At 37.4% G+C, this 24408-nt stretch overlaps 1 protein-coding gene and 1 pseudogene across 1 annotated transcript in view; one reads left to right on the top strand and one right to left on the bottom strand.

Moving 5' to 3' along the window:
* TENM4 (teneurin transmembrane protein 4) overlaps window positions 1–24408 on the bottom strand; it is a 3057282-nt gene that overhangs the window by 1917116 nt on the left and 1115758 nt on the right. Inside the window, exon 4 of the mRNA XM_032296006.1 lies at window positions 8944–8997. The gene's annotated coding sequence lies outside the window, so the exon portion shown is untranslated. The remainder of the gene's footprint in view (window positions 1–8943; window positions 8998–24408) is intronic.
* Window positions 21039–21155, top strand: LOC116563352 (annotated as a pseudogene).

Below are 24408 nucleotides of genomic sequence, written 5' to 3'. Positions count from 1 at the left end.
CCCCTCTCCACTGAGGAAAACACCATCCATGAGGCAGAAAGCTAGCCCTCATCAGACACCAAAACTGATGGCACCTTAATTGTACACTTCTCACTCTCAAGGACTGTGAGCAATACATTTCTGTTGCTCAGAAATTACACAGTCTGAGGCTTTTTGCTAAAGCTGTCTGAATGGACCAAGTCAGGGAGATAAGACTAAAATGCCATAAGAGTGACCAGAAACCCATATAAATTTAACAAAAGTATGTAATATAGCCAGCCCTTAATATCACGGTAAGAAGGAGAGAAGTGTCCAGAGAAGGGAGGTACAATTCTGTGGGATGTAGTTATCAGGCAACCCTTTATCAATATGGAGAACAAATGGAATTGGAAATTTCATAAATGTGAAGTTACAGCCTATGGCTGCCACTTAGTTGCCAAGTAAACTTGAATAAGTTAAACCTTCTCCTTGCTCCTCAAATCCATCATAGAATATAGAGATTACATAGCGTAGTGAGAATGATGATGGTATGAAGACCATAAATGACAATAATGCCATTTCATGATATTTTCAGATATTATAAGGTACCCAAAATATTTTGGAGGGGGTCTGACATAAAGACTGTGCTTCAGTGTGTTAAAATTATTTTTACTTCCTTTGTACCATAATCACTTCCACTTATTCTGCAATTATTCCTGTTATGAAGTGTTAAAACGATGTCTCATGTTATCTCAAGCAATCATCACAACTTCCATGAAGTAGATAGGTCATCCCAATTTTAAACATATATTGCTAATAAAAGAAGGTTAACAATGGGAAATGCAAAAATGGTTTCACATGTGTAATAATGTTATCATGTAAAGTTATATATGATATAAAATTATATATATTTATATGTATATCATGTAAAGTTAGACACGATACAGGTAATGTCCTTGCTGGCTACTGCCAGTGACTAGTTCCTTTGTCTGCAGAAGTCAGCTTAGAATAGACTTTCAGTATGCATCTATATATAGAAAAGACAAATGCACGGATAAATTTAAAAAATTTCCATACTATTGCATCTGATTTTTTAGGGTGGAAAAAAATACATACTTAACAAAGAGTGTGAAATAGCAAGTTAAGAACCTGCAAGAGAGTTTGCCAAGAAGTCAGTTAGTTAATTCTTGCAAAGCACTGTGAACCACATGTAGAAAGTAGTGAGCCTCTAGTACAGACAAACCATTATGAGCAGTCTGTGCTTTAGCAAGCTGTATTTGAAAAAGGTTTAAGGTAAAGGGAATACAGATGCCACTAAAAGCATTTGCATAGGATTTTATTGCGTTTAAAACAATTTTGTACATGCCATTTCATATAATGCTCATTCTACCCTTTGAGATAGATGTTCTCTGTTTAAATGAGAACCATGGAGGTTAAAAAGCTCTCATTCTCTGTCACAGTGAAAGAGGGCTCCAGCCACACTTGCAGTGCTGTGATCTTCCCTCTATAGTCTGCCATCCCCTGCCCTTTAAGTTACCTGGCCGCAGTGTATCTATCTGCTTCAGATTCTTCCTTCTTATCTGTGAGTATCCTGAGGGGCTTTGTCAATTGCATGTTAAATTCTAGCTTCCCCAGTCTGCCATTCCCTATTCCATCATACAGGGAACCCTACCAAACAGCAACAAGCACAGAAAACTGATCCTTTTATCCTTTTGCCCTTTCCTCCTCTGCTAGAGTGAAGACATTAGAGAGTAAAGGAATAGAGGAATTATGAGGTGGACCCTTAGTTAATAAGGAACAGGGAGAAGACAGGAAACGAAGATATGATTGTATGGAAATCTTTTACAGGTTTATTCATTTTGCTGAGCATTGTTTCTATTTTTTCTGGCGGATAAATTGCTCTGAATCTTCATAAAAGTTTTTTAAGAGAGAATACTGTTCTTCTTTTATCAAAGGATTTTTCCCAATATTGTTTTGTTAATGGTAATGATGATGATAATGATATGGTGCCTTAGATGCCATTTGATCTTTGTAACAACATAAAAAAATAAAAACTAAACAAGGTTCAGAGTGAAGAAATCACTTCGTTAAGGTCGTAGAGCTTAAAAGAGAAAGCACAGCTGGATCCTGAAGCCCCATACTATTTTCACTGTCATATCTTATATTTAGGATGCAGGAACCCTGCCATTATAATGACTTTGGAAACAATTAATCGATCTTGAGTTAAAAATAATTTGTATAAATATACGAGGATGCCATAAAGCAAGCCCTTCCATTTCATATTCAGTTGAACAGGTTCACAAACATGGCACTTCATACAATGGAACAACAAATTTTTTTTACTATGAATGAAGTTGACATCAATTTCCAAGAAACAAAAGCTAGGGAGAAAAAAATCAGGTTAGCCTGACAGTTTAGCAGGTGAGAATTGGAACAACCACGTCTGCAGACTGCTTTTATGTCAGAAGACGCTGTTTGGTTTGCAGCATTTCTTCACGCTTGCTTTCAATTGTGAACTGATAATGACTACTACTTGGAAACTGTGTTTTATTTTCAAGCACATTTTGCCTCAGAGACATACTCAAGTTCCCCAAAAGTATCTTGTTAATAAAAGATATCCCCTGCTTCATCTTCAGGGAGGCAAAGTAATGTCAGGAAATGGTCTTTGGAGTTGGAGAAAACTGGTTTCAAGTTCCCGCTCTGATAGTTTCTACCTTTGTTACCATGGGCAAATCACAGAAAACGGACATAATAATCCTGGCCCTGTAGAGTTTTATAACTTTAAATGAAAACTTTTCTCCAAATGCTTGACATTACATTAAAATTCATTGAATAATATTTATTTTTATGCTTTATACACTTACAAAGTGCAATGTGAGTGAGGGAGCACCCTACCTCATAAAAGATGCTCAATAGGTCCGGGCACAGTGGCTCACGCCTGTAATCCCAGCACTTTGAGAGGCCGAGGCGGGCGGATCATGAGGTCAAGAGGTTGAGACCATGGAGAAATCCCATCTCTACTAAAAAAATACAAAAATTAGCTGGGTGTGGTGCCGCACACCTGTGGTCTCAGCTACTCGGGAGGCTGAGGGAGGAGAATTGCTTGAAACTGTGAGGCAGAGGTTGCAGTGAGCCGAGATCTTGCCACTGCACTCCAGCCTGGCGCCTGGCAACAGAAGACTCTGTCTCAAAAAACAAACAAACAAAAAAAAGATGCTCAATAAATATTTGTAGAATTACAGAAATTGTACCTGCTGCCTTAAATTATATAAGTCAAATACAAATCTTGACTATCTGTATCAAGAAATGATGTTGGACTGAATAATGGGGATTGGCAGGGTCCCTCCTGAGATGGAAGAGTAATGGCTTACTCTTTTATCCTTGCTATTGAGTGCTGCAGCTAGCTGATATTCACACATTTGTGATCCCGGGAAAGCTCTCAGCATTTGTTCTGCCATTTGGGAGATGGGGATAAGATAACAGCATAGCCTTTCCACCATATAGGATTTTGATGAGGATTAACTCAGATACTATATTTGAAAATGTATGTAAACTGTAAAGTGCCATACTAATATAAAGAAGCATCATTATTACGGTCACTTCTTCTCCTGATTGTTGATAATGTTTGTGCACCATAGATCAGTTATTTCTTCAGGAATGCAGATTTTACAGCAATACTCTTACAGCTTAAAATAAAGCACAGAATCAAATTGGAATGCTTAAGATCAGCATGGAAAGACCATCTAAGGGATTTTGTTGTTGCTACCTGTGTTTTGTTTTGTTTTCCCCATTAAAGTTAAGTGCATTTGTTAACTATCCAAGTATGCATTATTTTCTTTGTTCTAGTTCAGGAATGATATAATAAGAAAAAAAAATCCTGCTCTCAGTATATTTCCAACTGGTTCAAACATAAACAAGTTTTGGTCCAATTTGTTCTTACAAAACTTTAGCATTATTTCTTAGTTGAAGGAGGGGAAGAAATACTGGGGGGTCTTCTTTGCATATTTGTCATTTTATTTATAGGTTGGAATTTGCCTCTAAACTTTTTATATTACTAAACTGAAGGAAAACATCCCGGACAAGAGTCCCCATCATTAATCATATTTCCACTGAGGCATAGCCAAATTCAGTTCATTTCCAACACTGGGTTCTGAGTTTATGCTCTGCCTCACACTCTACTAGTAGATAATGAGAGGAAATGGCATGGCTCCCTATCCTCAAGGACTTCAGTATCTAGCTGGGGAGACAAATGCTTGACTACAGTTCAGTGTGACGGACCTGTGATATAGCTGTGCATAGCATGGTAGGAGAGAACAGAAGATGACCACTTAGGCTGAGGAGGCAAGGCAGCTAGGGAAGACTTCCTGAAGGAAGTTGTATACTTACGTGTCACTAAATTTAAAAATATGGAAATTTTTTCAAAATCACTAGCCAGGTGTATTTCAGAAAATGCTGCCCTAGAAAAGAATTTCATCTTTACCTTCCCCGTTGTACTACACCCTGATTGATTTGACACTCATTTTCTTTTCATTAGTTCTAAAATCTAAAAGTAATTATTTACCTGTTGATATACTGGAAAACCTCAAGAGACAAAACTGAGAGTTGGATTTCTTAAAGGAACTGATTATTAATTCTTAAGGCTGTTGAAAGCAGTTTGGAGATGTCGTTTTGTTCCACTATATTTAAAAAAAATCTCTTTTGAAATTCACCTAAAGTGTGGCATCTTCCTCAAGGTATCCTGTGCCATATGCCAAAGAAATATATTGACGTGGTCTGCTGCACTATTCCACTAACATTTATTTTGAAGTCATACATTTTCCCCTTATCTTAGAGAAAGAAAAAAAAAACCCTTCCAACTGCCTAATTTATAATTTAAGAAGTTTTGTTAGATCAAAAGGAGAGAAAGAATGAACAGAAGCAAAGAGCATAAAACGCTTTAATATTTGAGTGATCACACCATACTTGGTGTGGCTAGCCTCTCTCCCTGCTACTGTATAGCACAAGCAGAAAAAAAGAAACTAGAGAGAAAGTGATTTGTTCAAGGTTGTTCAATGTGAGTCAGAGAAGACTGGGTATTTGAATGCGAGGCAGAGCCGACATCTTTCTCCCCTAAAAAGGTATTTTTCTATGTGATTGGTTTCAATCCCAACAAATAAACACAATCACATTTCAAGCAGCAAACAAGGCATAGCTGTTTTTCTTACAGGGAGGAGTTGCTGTGAGGCTTCACGGGAGAAATATTTACTATATAACACAATATATAAACATGCTACTCAATGAGAGAGTGGTAGAGATTTGTATGGGCTCCTTGGAACAAATAATGGGGATAGGAAGAGACCGGGTGGGGGTACAGATAGAGATTATGAGGGAGCAGGAATTGGGGGGACAGTTCATGTTACTGCTCCCTGCAACTTCTTAAGAGCCTTTAGACTTTCAACCTCTGTGAGGCCTTCTAATGCTTCCTCACCCTCCCTAACTCTCCCAAGTAAATGCTATCTCCATGGTTCATATTCAGTCTATGTGTAAGACAATAGAAACTTCTGGTTAAAAGCTCATATATAGAGTTAAATGGCACTGCATTCAAATCTAGAAGCAATTTGCTACCAGTTTAGGGGCTTTTGGCAGGCTAATGCAGCCCTCTAAGCCTCAGACTTTCCCATATATATAAAAAAATGGGACTAATGGTGCCTGCTGCAGAGGTTCTCGTAGAATTAAATGGGAGAATCCATGTGCTCAATGCACTGCCTCACAATGATGAATAAATGGCAGAAAGTGTTATTGCTTTCATGGCATATTTTGTATATATCGTTTTCATTTGCTTGTCTTCACATGAAGAACGTTGGCTCTCTCAAACAGCCTGTAAGTAAAACATGAGGTTACTTTGAAGCCTATCCAGTAGACTTTGATGTTGAATTAGAGCTTCTTCTCATTAAAGAACTTAGCCATAATCCTGAGCCATCTGTGGCTGTGAGAGTAAATCTGTTCTGTCCAGAAGTGACACTCCATTCCTTTGCAATTCTCTTTTCTTTTGCCCATGTTGGGCTCAGGATGAGATACTCCAAAATTAAGAAAATAGCAGAAGCATCAAGGTCTCTCTGACTTCTCCTGGTTTCTTCCCCTGAAGATCGACATATGATAGGTGTCCTACCCTATATCCAGAGGGAAGTAATGCCATGCAGTGATGCCAAGGAGAAACTGAACAAATGGGCCTTGCTAAGTTCCCCCTCCCCAGGTTACTACCATTAGACCATAAGTTTTTGTCCTCTAATCATACTTCTGCATGACTGCCTATAAAAATTTGCCGTTTTCCCTGGGAATTTTGTCTTAATTTCTGAAGACCCCCATGTCATATGAAATTTATATTAAATAAATTTGTTATACTTTTCTTTTGCTGCTCTGTCTTTTGTTATATGGTGAGGAAATAAATCTTTTTTCTCCCATACCCATCTTGTCTACCCCAGGATGTATGCTCCATACTGAAAGATCTTATTCCTAAACTCACGTCTCTCTATATTTGTAGACTGTTAATCCTTAGCTATTATGAAGTCATTGAGATAGATTTTTTTTTAAGATGGAGTCTCACTGTGTTTCCCAGGCTGGAGAGCAGTGGCACAATCTTGGCTCACTGCAACCTCTGCCTCCCAGGTTCAAGCAATTCTCCTGCTTCAGCCTCCTGAGTAGCTAAGATTACAGGCACCGGCTACCAGGTTGTATGGTTCACTCTATGGAGTCAACATTTTTCAGTAATGGGAAGGGTTATAAAAATCCATTTGGCAGGAAAGAGCTTGGTTTGATGATGAAATTCCACTGAACAGCAAGATGATACTCTCTATACAAAACCATTTAGCCTCCACAGACAAATGGACCTTGGAACATTATTATTATTATTATTTTATGTTCAACATTGTTTAAGTTATTCAGCTACTTCTGGAGCGAGGTAGAGCTGTGATATCTTGATTTTCAAGCTAGTAAGTTTTCATCTTTGTCTTCCAAGGTTTCTAGTACAAACAGATGGAGGACAAATTTCAGAGGAAGAAGGGTTACAGTCAGGCCTAACATTATAGTAAGGGAATCTGAAAATGCAACTAAAAAATTGTAGAGCTTGAATCTAAGGAATAGCATTTGAGTAAATTATAAGGAAACAAAGGGTTAAGTCAGATGGAAGTTGTATATAAGCCATTAAAGCCAGCATGAATAAGAAAGCACATGAAGCAGAGTAGAGGCTGGCAGATACGACAGTTAGTTTTGTTGCTGAAGTTTGAAATAATTGGAGATGTGAAAGTTTACGCAGTAGAGAAGAGGTGGGAGTGGGCATCACGAGGAATTCTCAGACCTCCAAGGCCCAGAGACTGTATTGGAGCCACTGAGAAAAAAAAAATCCACCTTTCTTTGGCTCCTCTTGTCTACTGCAGGATGTTTTCTGCTTAATAGAGGACCTTATTCCTAAGTTTGGGCATTTTTGTGTCTTACTCTTCACTCTTTGCACTCACCTCAAACCTGTAAGAGTTGGTACAGAGAAAATAACAATTCACCAAAGCCAAAGTCAGCTATGAATGCAGGGGAGTTAGTTTGGTCACGTAAGAATAACAGAATTAAGGAAGGAAATGCAAGGCATAAACTCGAAATGATAGACCCCTAAAGAAGAAGTGTTGGCATGAAAGTTGAAGAAGAATATTGAAAAGGTTTCCCAGGTAGCACAAAGCATGGGCAAGTGGATGTGAATCCAGTATGAGATGGGCTTGCCTTTGGAGGACTGGATGGGAAGCAATGTTTTCTTGAGAAAATCATGTTCAGTAAAGACAGAAGGAGAAGAAATGAGCAGAATGAATGTTTATTGGGCATAACAGGTGTTTATTAATTTGAACACATCAACTTATAAAATGTAAACAACATTCCTATGGGATTGGCATTATTGTCTGAGAAAAAGTATCTTACAGAATAGAACTCTGAGAACAAATTGTATTTTTTCCCCATCTAATGTCTGGGTACAAATTGAAACCATGCCCCAATATAGATAATTCTGAATGCTACATTCTTAGTTGATTATTTTGCCTCTATATTTTCTATTGCCATTAAACATTTTTTCACAACTGTAACTTTTAACAGACGTACAATATTCCACCATGTGGCTATGTCATTATTTATTTAACAAACTCCAAATTATTAGGTAGTGGGCTTTCTTCCCAAGGTTTTACTATTTTAAATAATTCCACAGGAAAAATAATGTATTTAAATTTTAGAATGTTTTTAATTATTTCCTCAAATAAGTATCTCTACATTGAATAAGTAGATTAACAGGCATACATAATTTTAAGATTTTACTTACACATTTTCTTGCTTCAAAGAAAAGTCATTTAGTTTATTCTAGGAAAGCAATTTAAAAACCAGAAACAATAAGACTGAGAAGCCACGACCTAAAAGGTCTTCTGAGAATTCATATTGCACCAGAGAAGTCAACACTCACTAGAGAGCCACACCTTATTCTGGCCCTGACCAATCCATTCTCACTTGCCCTGATGCCGAATCAGTTTCAAAGCATGTGTTGTATCTAGACTGTTTCTATTCAGCTTGCTAAAAAGAAGTACGTGACACCTGTCCCCCAAAATGAGTAGAGTCTTACTATATCACAGCCCCTTAAGTTTTCTCTCAAGCAAGCAGACAAATTCTTGAGTGGTAATTCCAGTCTAGTCATCTTTTCTCACAATCTCACCTTTACTCAACAGCATCCCAACCAATGCAAAAGAATTGTCCATATACTTTCTGTACACATAGGCAAGCCACACTTCACTAATTTGAGGCCGAAGGATCAAAATAAGAATTGCTTTACTTACCTGCATGTTTGCCGTATTAAACTCAGATCTTTGCAAGAATCTGACCAAACAAGGTGCAACCTGACCATACGAGGAAGTCAGGTTGGTTAAATGTATGTTCACCACAGGATCGCTGAATAAGTGTGTGTTCACGGTGGCCTCCCAAATGACTTACCTCATTCAGTCTTGCCATTTCAGTCCAATAGGTCCAGTGAAAATGTTGACTTATCTAGGAAAAGGGAAATATAGGAGCATAATAAATAGGACATAACATAGCAAGATGTGTAATATAAAGCATGCGGTATGTTTTTTTCCATTCAAATAATAGAATTCCACTTCTTATTTCAGGAAAATAACAAAAAGGCAATAAGAAAAAATCATGTTCTGGAGTGACTCAAACGCCCCCTACGGAATTCAGACCCACGTTCAGTCTAGCCTTCAGAAATTACCTGGCAAAATGAAGCAAGAGTCATTTAATCTCTAACTTCAATTTTCTTAATAAAAGAGCCACAGCAGTACCTTAGCTCTTTAGCTCAGGGAGGGGTCTGGCAAATGAATCCAGTCTAATTACAGAATGCCTGTGAGATAGCAAGTGCAACATGTGTGAGATCTTCTATGATCTGATTTCTTCAAAGTTGTAACCCACATGTTAATAAGCAACTGAAATTCATGCTGGCATGGAAGCAATGAGTCTAATCCTAAATCTGTAATCATATACTTGGGCATAAGCAAGTTCCTTAGCATGAAGGAATACTGAAAATATTCTGATGTTTTAAAACTAACATATTTCAAAAATTATATAGAGAAGGTTTTCCTTTATGCAAAATTAACTGATTTAAGTGATTTTTATTATTTATAAAATAATTAAGAGTATAACTACTTTCCACCAAAACCCTGTGATTCCTCTAAGATGCTAGAACTCTATACCTTCAAATTATTTTAACTACTATGCTTTAATATGACTGTTTCATTTTAATATCCCAAGAATGTCAGACATTAAGGTACAAATTCACATTCATAAAGGTCAAACTAAAAAAATTTCTTTTATATGTGTTTTAGTTGTCAGGGCAAACATTTTTATTCAAATACATACACCCCTAACATTACATTTCTGTCTTCAGTATCAATGCTTTTCCATGTTTTATTTAACAGTTCAAAGAAGACATTTTATGCTTTGCTAGCTCTAAGACATATGAGACAGTACTATTAGGAATCAATCTTCATTAGGATCACGTGAAAAGAAAAATTGGCAAAGAAACTTCCACTAGAAAGAGAAAGGGGATTCTTGGATTTGCAAAGGACATTATTTTAGTTATGATCCATCTAGGTTGGCTTTCTCTCAATACCCTAATGTAATAATCCTAATGAAAAATGTTGATCACTAATTGGTAGGTTTGATGGTGAGTCCTGAATTTATTAAATTAATCATCTAATTTCTTTTCCAGGTCCCAATTCATATACACATGTAATCAAAAAGCAGACTTAAATATATTATTTTAATTATTCATCTGACATGGTTTTGATCTGTTTCCACCTAAATCTCATGCTGAAATATAATCCCCAGTGCTGGAGGTGGGGCTTGGCAGGAGGCATTTAGATCGTGTGGCTGGTTTCTCATGGTTTAACACTATCCATCCCTTTGTTGTCATAGTAAGTGCTCATGAAATCTGGTGGTTTTAAAGTGTGTGGCACCTTCCCACTCTCCCTCTTCCTCCCACTCTGACAATGTGAAGTGATGGCTCCTCCTTTGCCTCTGTCACTATTATAAGTTCCCTGAGGCCTCCTTGAAGCTGATGCTGCCATGATTCCTAAACAGCCTGCAGAACTGTGAGCCAACTAAACCTCCTTTCTTTATAAATTATCCCATCTCCCATGTTACTTTATAGCAGTGTGAGAATAAACTAATACAGACAATTGGTACCAGGAGTTGGGTATTGCTGTAAAGACACCTACAAATGTAGAAGCAGCTTTGGAATTGGGTAATGGGCAGAGGCTGGAAGAGTGTGGAGAACTCAGAAGGTGACAGGAAGATGAGGGAAATTTTGGAACTTCTAGAGATTTGTTGAATGGTTGTAATCAGAATGTTAATAGTCAGTGAAGGCCAGGCTGAGGAGGTCTCAGATGGAGATGAGAAACTTATTGGGAACTGGAGCAAAGGTCACATTTGAAAAAGAGCTTCATTGGATTATGCTCCGGCTCTACGGATCTGTAAAACTTGGAACCTGAGAGTAATAATGTAGAGCAGGAGTCCACAACCAGTGAGCCACAGACAAGCATCAGTCTGTGGCCTGTTAAGAAACAGGCTATACAGTAGGAGGTAGGCAACAGGCAAGCAAGTGAAGCTTTACCTGTATTTACAGCCACTTCCCATGGCTCACATTACTGCCTGAGCTGGGCCTCCTGTCAGATCAGCAGTGGCATTCAATTCTGATAGGAGCATGAACCCTAATGTGAACTGTGCCTATGAGGGATCTAGGTTGTATGCTACTTATGAGAATCTAATGCCCGATGATCTGTCACTGTCTCCCATTGCCCATGGATGGGACTATCTAGCTGCAAGAAAACTAATTCAGGGATCCCACTGATTCTACATTATGGTACGTTGTATAATTATTTCATTGTCTCTTATAATGTTATAATAATGGAAATAAAGTACACAATAAACATAATGTGCTTGAATCACCCACCCCCAGTACATGGAAAAATTGTCATCCACAAAACCAGTCCCTGATGCCAAAAGCCGACTGCTGATTTGGAGTATCTGGGGGAAAAATGCCCAAGCAGCAAAGCATTCCATTTTTGACCTGGCTGCTTCTAATCGCCTATTTCATATGCATGAGCAAAGAAATGATGTAAAACTGGAACTTACATTTAAGAGGAGGCTAGGAGCAGTAGCTCACGCCTGTAATCTTAGCACTTTGGTAGGCCAAGGCAGGAGGATCACCTAAGGTCAGGAGTTCAAGACCAGCCTGGCCAACATGGGGAAACTTCACCTCTAACAAAATACAAAAATTAGCTAGGCATGATGGTGGATGTCTGTAATCTCAGCTACTCAGGAGGTTGAGATGGGAGAATTGCTTGAACCTGGGAGATGGTGGTTGCAGTGAGCCGAGATCATGCCACCGCACTCCAGCCTGGGGGACTAAGCAAGACTCCATCCCCCTCGCAAAAAAAAAAAAAAAAAAAAGTGAAAGTGCTTCTGAATTATACAATATTATATAAATATTTGTATCAAAACTATCTGTTTTGAGTTAATACAAATGTGCCTGCCGGCATGGCTTTCTCCCTTCCTTGCTTCTTATTGGCATTCAGATACTATTAGCATTTGTTCAGCATTTACTTCAGTGAGCATTACTAGGAAAACAGAACATCAAATCCCAGTATCTATGAGTTTGGTTACAAATTCCTGAGGGACGATATCAATTAATTTTAACTTCAGGAACTGAAGACAGATTCATGGAGAAGGTTACAATAAAGTTGGAAAGATGAGTAGATTTTTAGCATACAGAAAAACTGTTCTGTGAATGTAGCAGATTTTTAGTTGACGTCTGTGTAATAAAAATCACCTTCAACAAGTCTGCATTTTACCTGGTGAATAGAATCCCTGGAATTTCTATGCTTGTGCTTGAAGATTTTTTAAAAAGGCTACATTGGACATGCATATTCTTTGTTCTATGAGCTTTGTACATAAATGATGACCCAAATTAATGAAAGATTTAATCCAAACTGATGCAAATGCAAATGGCCTAGTTTTAGACAGCTGCAATGGTTATTTCTGTGCATCTGGGAAACAGCTGTCAGGCCTCATTTATACACTGGTTTTTGTTCAACTTCAAATGGGTGTCAAGAACAACAACAAAAAATAGGTGATTAGAAGGTAGTATCCATTTCAGAAATACATAAGAGTCTCTAAGCCTTTCTTCTGTAAGCAGCTTCAAAATCACCCTCTTCTTATAGCACTGGCATGATGGAACATTCTCACAGATTACCTTTCCCTATCTAAGCTCTGAGGACGCCCAGGCTGGTTGGAAGGTGTAGCTCGTGTAATGATTCCAAAAGCACTCCTCTCCCATGATTACACGGAACAAGTAATGGGATAGTCATTTTCAAGGCCAGGCATAAGTGATTATTCACCAGGATGCAGAGATTATGATACGAAGGGCCTACACTGATGCTGACAGTCAGAGGCAAGCTGCAGGGCTTGACCCTGTACTGTAAGAAGCTGCAGAGACCATGCATCTGAGCCAGGCAGCTGATGAGATGTCTTCTCCTTGGGATTCATACCACAACAATAGGCTAATAGATTTATTCCATAAAGGCAGTGACCTTTGTGGTTGGAAACATTTTCTCACAGGAGAGTAAAAAAGGTACTATACGCCCCTGTGTGATACAGTGTTGACAGTGACTGACAGTATGGGCTGGCCCCAGTCTCCAGGAAGCCATATGCACAGACTTTTGCATTGTTATCCTTTGATTAACTTCTGACACACTTTGCAACATAAAACTCTTACAAAGAAATTGCTCTGTAATGCTGACTGTAACATCTAGAAACTTTGCCAAGGAGAGCTAAAATGTACCCCAAAGCAGTGTGGCCTGAAATAATATCCATGTGTGTGTATGTGTGTGGAGAATACACTTTGGGCATTAAATTTTCAGATTCATAATGCTATTATTTAAGTGCAATATTTAGAAAAAGATTCTCACGTTATAAGCATTTTGCACATGAAGAGGCTTAAGCAATGCCAAGATGAAAATAAATAATACATGAAGTCAGAGGCCTGAAACAAATGTTAACTAATTTCTAAATGGGTCAAAATCACAACAATTAAGCCCCAGACATGTAAAGCCATTTTTTTCTTTCTAAAATATTAACCAACTTGCTTCACTTCTTCTAGATTGATTTGTAGAGCATGAAAGGTCATTTTGGAGGCAGAGGGGGAATTTGGCTTCTACAAGCCATCCATAATGAGAGCCAATAAATTAGGTAAAGCTCCTGTTTACCTAAGCTGAAATATTGATGTCCAAGACCACATCTAATGCAAATCTCTACATTAATCATTTTTCTCCAGTTGGGAAATTCAGACCACAGTAACACATGCTTTGATAGACCTATACATCATAGTTACAGCAACATTAGACAGTGCCTCAGTGACAGAATACAAATATATTGCATTGGATTTCCTTCATTTTCCCCAGCCTGACTTTTATTTGTGTCTGCAAACTCTGCTCTGGGTGCGTGAGGTTTTGACACAGCTTTGGGTGATATTTTTGGTTTAGGAAATAAGTATAAATTGATAACAAGAATTTTCTTCTGTTGGTTACCTGCCAAGCAAATCTGGAGGAGGCTCACATCTAGTTCATTAAGCATAGCACTTTGATGAGCACATGTCCCGTGTTCAGTCTTCTCCCACTCAAACAGTAATATGGTCTGTGTTTCCCAGAGTGGGATTCATGAACCATCTGCATCAGATCACCTGGGTGCTTGCTGGGAAATGCAGTTTCCTAGGCTTCATCATAATCAAGCAGATTTTCTAAGGGTGGGGCCAAGGAACCTTGTACAAGATCCTTAGTTGTTTATTACACACACTGTTGTTTGATAACTGATATAGATAGCTATCATCTTCAGGCTTCTAAAAGCTACCCTGTCTTGCCACTTTTCTACTGAAAGTTTTTACTCTCCTAAATATGTTCCAAACCCCAACTTAGGTTCTCCTTCTCTAGAGGCATGTCTCACACAGTCTTATCTACTTTTAAGGTTATTCTCTCTATGTAAAGAAGACTCTCAAGTCACTATTTCCAACAGTGAGGTTCTATCTCTGCTTCCAATTCATATATGAAAATGCCTGTTGAAACAGCCCATCTGGCACTAGAAAGACAGCATGGCCAAACTGAACTCATTCCTCTTTCCATGCTATCACACAGCCAGACAGAAACCCTGATGTTCTCATCCATTCTTCTCTCTTTTATTTTCATCATGTACATCATTAAATAAATTACCTGTGTCATCTACTCATAGTCTCCATGACAGCTTATTCTATTCTTTTCTTTCTAGCCCTGTGCAAAGTCCAGACCTTCCTCATTTCTCAGCTGTACCATTGTAAGAGACCTCTAATGAGTGTTCCTGTCTTTTGTCTTGAACTTCTCAAATCAATCTTCTACATGGTGGCTGAATAGGTTTTTCTAAAAATAAATCTGGGTGAATCACTTATTTCCTTAACACTATAAGAACACTCCTCCTGCAGGACAAAATCTAGGTTTTCTGACCTGACTCTCCTGCGTGTTTCTAGTCTATCCATACTCAGTTTTCATCAGTCCTTACCTTGATCCTACACTTTCAGTACAACCATTTATAGTAACCTTATACCATGCCTTGCCTCCCATTCTCCCTCTGCCTGGAGTACCCTTTCCCAACTATTTTCACTCATAACTCAATTATTACTCAATTATTATTCAATAATTGAGTAACTATTTTGAGCTAAATTTTTCTTTTGATTCTCATAAGGATCAAAATGTGATAACCTACATTAGTATGCTTTTTAAGAAGCATTTTTCTTCATTTTTTCAAGGTTTTCCTTAATCTCCAGTCTGACTTCTTCTTAGCTGATTACTACCAACACTCTGTATGCTTACCTCAGCTAAAACATTTAGCCCATATATTAAACAAGTGTGCTTATATTCTCCACTCTCTTTTCATCACTAAATTACCTGATTCACAAGGGCATAGCATGTATCTTATTCAGATCTATTTTCAAAGCATATAGTACCATATCCAGTGCATTAAAAGCTGCCCATGTAATTTTTTTTTAACTCAAGAGATCTGATTCATGGCCGTAGAGAATATCACTGTGAGTGGCTCTTCTAAGCATATTAACTAGAAATTTTTGATCTGAGACCTCGAACTTCAAGGGGAGAGGCAGGACCATGTTCATGTTTGTATCTCCCTATGGTGCCTAGTCCTGCATATTTTATATGATCAGTGTTCAAAAGCATTGGTACAAATTTAACAGCTACTATGAGGATTTCAGAAATATTAAAATGATGATCAGCTCTGCTAAGCTTTAGAAATAGAGTACACAAAGTCACTGTTAAAAGCAAAATCATTAGGCACTCTAGCTTCATTTAAGCAGCATGATGTTAGAAGGGATACTCATTAAACATAATGGATTTGTTAGCATCAGACACAATAAATGTATGAACTTACAAAAAGTGCAAAGGGGAAACAGAGATGGATCCCTGTGGTGAGAAAAGAGAAAATGGCACCTTTGTAGAGCAGACACCCTGAGAATTAAGGGGTTCAATGGGATTTTTTTTAAACAAATGTTTACATTTTTTTTCAATAATGGCATACTTCTGGTACATTTAATTATATCTGAATATGGTCATAAAATAGTATAATACTAATGAAATACTGCTCAACTTACTGAGTGAATACTTTAGTCCAAGTGTTTTACATAGCTCAATATTAGCTTCTAGGTATACAGCTTCTCCCATTTTATGGATGAGGAAGCTGAAGTTCAGAAGGCTTTAGTAACTTTCTCAAGGTCATATTGCAATGTATTTGCACATGATAGTCTGTGTGCACATTCATTTAACAAGCACCTGCTGAGCAATAACTGTGCCAGACATTGAATCAGGAGCTAAACATACAGGGATAAGTAAGAAGTTCAAAGATTTCGCAGTATTGTGATAGAATAATAAAAAAGAACACTTATGATACAACGTGGAATGTACCCTGAGAGAGTTAGCCTATGAGATCAATGCAGGGGGTCACAGGAACCTGGGAGAGAGGGATCTAATCAAGCTTGAGATTAAAAAAAAAAAAAAAAGACATATAAAGCATCAGAGAACACTTACCAAAATGGCACAAAAAGTCTGACTATAAGAGGTAAGAGCCATATTTTGCATGGAGAGAAGGATACCTGCCATTGACTCAGAAGTCTTCCCTGTCCTGTCTTTCTCATCACTGCTATTGCTAGAATGTGTTTGAGAAGGTACTGGCAGATCATCTTGATTTCACACTCTCAAAGCAGACACCTTGAGACATGATATTCCATGAGGATGAAAAGTATGGGTATGCCATGGGAGAGTGCTTACAATTTGTCCTACACATGCAAATGGTGCCCTTTAGTGACTGTGCAGGGCACAACCTGTACATTGTCAATGACAGCCCTGTTCCAAGCATTGTGCTTGGTCTTTAAGATGTCTAATCTGATTTCTTCTTCACCATGACCCTAAAAATTGGTTTGCTTGCCTTCATTGTACGGATTAGGAGACTATTACCTGAGGAGTTTAAATAACAGTCCAAATATCATACATAAAACAAACAAAAGGGCCAGAATCTTAATCAAGATTTCTATGCCTCCAATGGGCTTGATCTATCTGCTAGAAAATCGAAAATAAGGAAAAAATTAATTTTACCTCTTTGGTGAACTCTTCTGTGGCATCATAGATGGGCACTTCCCCCCAACTTTCCAGTCTAGTTCTCACAAGAAACAAGATAAACTGCTGCTTCTACATTAGTTTCTCTAGAAGTGCCAGCCTGTCTGGGCCCTATTTTCATTCATTTTTATGCTTTTTCCCGATTTGATTATTTTTGTTTTACTCTAATTTCCTCCCCATTCTAGCTAAAATAGATCATCCCTTTTGACTACATATGCTAGTAGGTTTGTTCTCATTATGATGGTGTCTATTAAAATGTTCCAATATTAATGTAGGTCACAGAAGACTAATAGAAATCCCCCATTAATGTAATACTTCTTAAGTACTCTATGTTATCATATTTATAAGAGCTCAGGCAGAGCCACCAATGGGAACTGTAAGCTCATGGTAATAAAATAAATAGGAGGGATGATGCGTATCAGAAGCACAGGTTTCCTTTGAACACCTTTCTATCTCACTTGCAGGACAGTGGGGTTGTTAAGTCTGATTTTATGACCACTATCGTGTCGTAAAACTTGTCGGTCTTTGCCGTATCCTCAGACATGAGCTCTCACCTGTCCCTCACTTTTCATGTTACTAGAATTCTAGATGTGGGTTAAAAATCCCAGAAGTGGTAAGCTTTCTGCTCTGAGCATGCTGTGCATTAATTTACTACACACCAAAGTCTATTAATTTTGAATAGTGCTATCAATTATACTGCATGACACAGAGATAACTATGTTATCACCTTTGAAGAAGTGTCTTTCTTAGGAAACCTATATAGACTTCTCAAGACTCTAATGCTGATGGATAACTCCCTTCTCAAAAAAAAAAAATCACAATTTGATTGCATTTTCTTTTATGGGATCTTAAAAATGCAAGCCAAAAGAATACTTCTGAGGCTTGTATCACCTGTCCACGTAGACAATTAATGAGCTTATCATTACTGTTCTGATAAAAATAAGAGCATTCCACTTATTCTGAGCCCTTTAAATATACCTGCTTTCCAGTCATGAATATAGAAAGGCAATGTTAGTACCTGTACCTGGCCTTGTGAGTTTCCCAAGGTTTATTTATCTACCAGGTGCCACTGAGAAATGACTCTTTTCATTTTTAAAAAAAATCCCGTTTGACTCTGTCTCATCCTCCCATTCTCTGTCTAGCCCAATCATAATGACAAGCTGGTCTTTTCTTCCTAGGCTTCCTTCAGGACAACTTCTGGTTTTTGTTCTTCCCACAAAAACTCCAGCATTGAAGAATAAATCCACCTTTATGTTCAGGTTCAGCCTCTTAAATAATCTCTCTTAGATCAGCGACAAAGAAAGACTAGGAAACAGCACAACACTCTCCCTGACTTCCCAACTTAGTAAAAATAAAATGGAATCTTTTTTCCAGGCATGCCTTTCAAGCTGCTCACTCATTCATTCGGGCAATAAGCATATGTAGGGTACTCACTCTATGCCAGCACTATTCTAGGTTGCTACTGATTAGACAGAAGCATTGTAATTCCTCTGTATTTAATAAATGAGAAGGAAAATACCAAGGAACAAATACTTACATGATATGATTGTAGCTAATGAAGTGGTATACAGAAACATAAAGCAGAGTGAAGGGAGGGCGATGGAAAAGAAGAAAGGGAGGGCAGGGTTTCTGTGGCTAAGGGAGTCAGGAAGACCTCTTTCAGGAGGGGATGTTGAAACAGGGATACAAATGAATATTTAGGAAAAGCTTTTTAAGCCATGTGAATGCCATGTGTTCAGATCTAGGCCTGGAATACATTTGGCACGCTCAAGAGAGAGAATGAGGCCAAAGTGCTAACAGAGGAGTAGGTGACTGAGGTTGGTGTTGGATAGGGGCTAGATCAGGCAGGCATGAGTGTGATGGGAAACCAGTGGCTGCTTTCAGCTACTCCTAATCTGTCTTCAGTCCTGAGAGCAGATGAAGCAAAAAATTCCTTTCACCTCTTTAAAGTGGTTGACCACAAGTCTCAATATTTCAGGGAAATAATTCTACTAAGCATGTCAATAAAAATGGATTTTTATGTTTTCTTAGGCTATCTTTAGGCTGAAGCAAATAAATTTTATGCTTTAGAAAAATAATTTAGTGATATTTTATCAGGGAAATGCAAATTAAAACCTTAATGAGACACCATCTTATCATACCTAGAATGGCTTTTATTAAAAGTCAAAAAATAATAGATGTTGGCGCAGAGTGGTGAAAAGAGAATCCACTGTTGCTGGGAATGTAAATTAGTACATCCTCTCTGGAAAACAGCAGGAATACTTCTCAGAGAACTAAAAGTACATCTACTATATTATCCTGCAATCTCACTACTGAGTATCTACACAAAGGAAAATAATCCATCACGTAAAAAGAATACCAGTATGTGTGTATACATCACAGCACAGTTCACAATAGCAAAGATATGGAATCAACCAAAGCACTCATCAACTGATGAGTGGATAAAGGAAATAAGGTATATATACCTCATTTAGTATAGTCTAATGTCACTAAATATTTGTTTAATTATTGCTCTAATTACCACACTGCAGGCAAGTACATGATGTATACTCCATGTGCCATATACCATATATATACACACCATGGAATACTACTAAATACATACAAATTAATGAAATAATATGTTTTGCAGCAACTTGGATGGAAGTGGAGGTCATTATCGTAAGTAAAGTAACTTAGGAATGGAAAAACAAATATCACTTGCTCTCACTTATAAGTGGAAGCTAAGCTATAAGTACACAAAGGCATCAGAGTGGTATAAGGGACACTGAGACCCAGAAGAGGGGAGGGTTGGAAGGGGCTGAGGGATGAAAAAATTCCGGTTAGATACAATGCGTACTACTCTAGTGACAGGTACATTAAAAGCCTAGGCTCCACCATTGTACAATGCATCCACTGTAACCAAGAGCCACTTGTACCCCTAAAGCTATTAAAATTTGAAACAATCAGACAAAAACATTTTTACAAAAGAAAATTAAAGAACGTATATGTTTTACAGAATAGTCTCAGGGCCTTCTTGCACCATGAAGAATCAACTACAGTACCTAAAACTGCTTTATAAAATAAAATATTCATCACAACATAGAATTCCTTGAATAAAAATTTATTGACTTTAAATAATTTTGGCTAATGTTACATATACACAATTAAAAAAAACCTCCTTACACCGTTAAAAAATACAATATTCAGTGGATGTGTTGAGAAAATAAAAATGTACTTGCAAGCAGTACAGTAAGAACAATAATCTAAAAAAGAAAAATGTTTAGTGATATTAGAATATACTCACAAAATTGTATTACCATAAAAAGCAAAGAATAACACAGAGTAGGTGATCCTATTTATCTTCAAAATTATATATCTATATATTTGCAGGTATGTATATGTAACATTTTTGATTATATATTTATATATTTAATGAAATATATGTATGAAAAGCCTCACAAAATTATGCACTATAATAGTTGAAGTAATTTTACAGATGGTAGAGTTATAGAGGATATTATTCTACTTTTTATTATTTTAGATTTTACTATACTTTCTAAATTTCTCATGACATGTCTTTTTTACTGTAAAAGTCACAATAAACTGACTTTCATTACTAAAAGCTACAAAACTGAAGGTCTTTTTAAAATAACTCTAATTTGTGCATCTTTATGAAAATGTGGAGGAAGATGCTTTGTTTAGAACTGTTAATCAGTTATGTTTGCTTCATAGTACTACTGCGAATTAACAGTATGTTGTTAGATATATTGCTTAACTTCTCTGGGTTAGTTTTACCATCTAGTAATGCAAAAACATAAAGCCTATGTCTTAGACTCACTATGAGAAATAGTGCTCCCTTTGGCAGCACATACACTAAAACTGGAACGATACAGAGAAGACTGACATGCCCCCCCCCGTCCCCCGCACAAGGGTGACATGCAAATTCACGAAGCATTAAAAAAATTAAATTAAAAAAGAAAGAATTTTTATAATAAGTGAAAGGACTGAAAGCAAGGAACTTGCAGAAATATCTTTGTTATACTATCTTAGAGTGCAGGGATTATATGAGTATTTATAAAACATCCAGCAGATGTTTAATGGAGTAGCTTCAGCTAAATCAGAAAAGGTTTTGATTGCAAACTCTAAAGCAGTCTCTATCAATATATAATCAGAAAATAATACAATTACTATGTTGAAACTGATCTTGAAGCAACTCTTCAATCATCAGTTCCAGTCTTCCTTTTCCATCAGTGAATGTCCAACTTATCCCTGCACACCGTTAACAATGGGGCTCTCATTCATTTGACAGTATTAGGATAGAACTCACTATTAGTATTCTTTTTTTCCTCTGTTAACAAAATCCATTTATGTTCCTTTCACTCTACACCCTGCTTCTTTCTTGAGGATCTAGATAAAATAGGCCTAATACAACAGTCCCAGGATAGCCTTTTCAGTTTCTAATAACAGCTATCACTTCCTCTCTCTACTAATCCAGATTATTATTCACTTTTTCCACAGGTAATCCTTGGGAAATAAGGTTACTAGGTCCCTCACTTTCCCCTGGAGCACACACTATATATATGAAATTAAGGAATATAAATCTGAATACAATTTCAACCAAGTTTCACTAGCACAAAACATGGGATTCCACCTGCCTAGCTATCTTAATTCTTTTTAAAATCATGTAACATTGTAGGAGTCCTATCATCGGTTGTCTTAAATAAACTTTCAACACGGTACACTGAAAAGATGTTGGCCTTGAAACTCAGAGAGATGTAACATCTAATACAGTTCCTGGCACAGAGTAAACACAGTCATCCCCACTTATTCATGTAGAATGCACTGCAAGATTCCCAGTGGATGCTTGAAACCATGGCTAGTACAGAATCCTATATATGCTATGTTTCTTCCTATACATAGATACCCATGATCACATTTAATATGTAAACTAGGCACAGTGAGAGATTAACAATAGTAATAAAATAGAACAACTATAATAAACTTTCATAAAAGTTATGTAAAATTGGTCTTTCTCTAAATATCATACTCACACTTTTTGTGCCTACGTGTTATGTTGAAGTGAGATCAATGACACAGGCACTATGATGTAGCTATAGGCTACTATTGACCTTCTGACAATACATCAGAAGGAAAATCGTCTGCTTAAGGTGCCTCTGGGTCCTCAATCCATGTAGATGTCAATAGTTGGATGTCAGGAGCAGACGATGTTGTTGACTAATGGGTGGATGGGTAGCATACATGATATGGAAATGCCGAACAAAGGGATGATTCGTGTCCAAGGTGGGAAGGAGCAGGACGGTGCAAGATTTCATCATGCTGCTTAGAATGGCTTACAATCTAAGACTTACAAATTGTAGATTTCTGGAATTTTTCATTTACTATTTTTGGACTGCAGTTGACCTCAGGTAACTAACACCACAAAAAGGAGAAACATAGATAAGGGAGATCTACTATTTTCAACAAATGATGGCTGTTATTGTGATAATTACCACTATAATTATTTAAAAACCCTTAAGATATTTTAGATTTGTAATCACTAAGCCCTGAACCTGTGTAACACATTTGGATTTTTTAGAAATCTGGGTAGAATGTTCTTTGTTTACTGTATTTTATGAGACAAATTGTCTTATCATAGGAACCTTGTTAAATTCTTTTTGAATTATGATTCAGTGTGAAACCATAAGGGTTCTCCCTTCCAGGTCTCTCACCTGTGCATACAATGAGCTATCCACTGTATCTTCAGTCAAGCCACAGATAAAAAATGTTGACTGAAGCAAGTTCAAAGTCTGAGACACATGTTCTGCTCATCACCCAATGTGAGGAAGAAATGAACAGCTTATAGGAATGTACACCTATGCCCTTTGAAAAATGGCAGACTAAGCCATTTTTAATCACTCAATTTTAACCCTCTGGGTCACTACATTTACCTGAAGTGCACTTAAAGTTGTAGAATCTAAGACCATTTGAAAATTGTCATTAGCATTAGTTCTCATTTTTTTAAAAAAACATAGACTAAATCACAATTCAAACTTGTGAACTCTATTAATATATCTGAGCAGTAGAATTAATAATTTTCAGTTAATTTTTAAACACTCTGTTCTAGGTACTAAGCCATGGCCTGAAGAAGTTTATGGTCTACTGAAACACACAAATATATAGATACATCATCATCTGTATGTTTTCAAGTACTAAAACAGAGGCATTCATGAGTATTTCCAAAGGGTCATAACCAAATTCCTAGCCACATAATTAAAAGTATTTTAGAGCTGGCAAATATTTTATACATTGTCAAATCCAATCTTTTAATTATATCCAGAAACTGGCTCAGAAAAGGGAATCAGCTTGCCCAAGTTCACATAGCTAGCTGACAGACAAGAACTCAGATGTCTGAGTACGTACAGAAATTTCCTCCTGCACCAATAAATATGTGCAATTGTTTAAATATAATGGTGGAATATCCTAAGAGCCATCTTTCTGAGGAATCTTACAATCTAGGATTGAAGGTATAGATAAAGAATAAATAAGAAATGTGTATTCTATTGAGCCTTTATCCCAGAATATATCTGTGGAATTAAATGTGCATGCTCATGCACAATTAAATTCCCTTACATTCCAATTTTAGCTTGTCATTAGTTGGTTTTAGTCCTTCCTCCTCTGTGGGGTATAGGGAAATACAATAACAACACCTTATTAATTAAGGATTAATGCGCATTAGTTTTTAATTAATTCATTCTACAAATATTTATTGACTTTCTACTACGTGAAAGGTCCTTTGGAAATGAGAAAAGTTCCCTTGTACCCCTCACGGGCCATGCGATGGGGGTGTATTTCGCTTCTTCTCTGCCCTACACCTCAAACCTCTAGGGGAGCATACAGACAGGCAGGTTGTGGGGCTCTGACCCCACGACAGTGTCTAGAGGTGAATGTTTACACTTGAAGCCCCACTGGACCTGTGTTACAGTGTGCTCTCTTAGTTTAGTCGTCCATAGGCAGCTTGTGTTAACCAGCTCAATTAGACCCTCTACATTGTCATAAGGACAGAGGGCTTTCTGTATCCTGGGTTCTTGCCTTGGTGTTCCAGAAGAATCAGACCACACCTGGGCTTGGAGAATAAGTTCAAGGTTTTATTGAGTGGAGGTGGCTCTCAGCAGATGGAGGAAGCCAGAAGAAGATGGAGTGGATCAGGCTGCTCAGCGGC

Source organism: Sapajus apella, unplaced genomic scaffold (assembly GCF_009761245.1).
Source record: "Sapajus apella isolate SASKATOON/1434 unplaced genomic scaffold, GSC_monkey_1.0 scaffold34, whole genome shotgun sequence".
Taxonomy (NCBI): Eukaryota; Metazoa; Chordata; class Mammalia; order Primates; family Cebidae; genus Sapajus; species Sapajus apella.
Note: the sequence above shows the minus strand (reverse complement) of the source record. Positions and strands in the feature narration are given on the sequence as shown.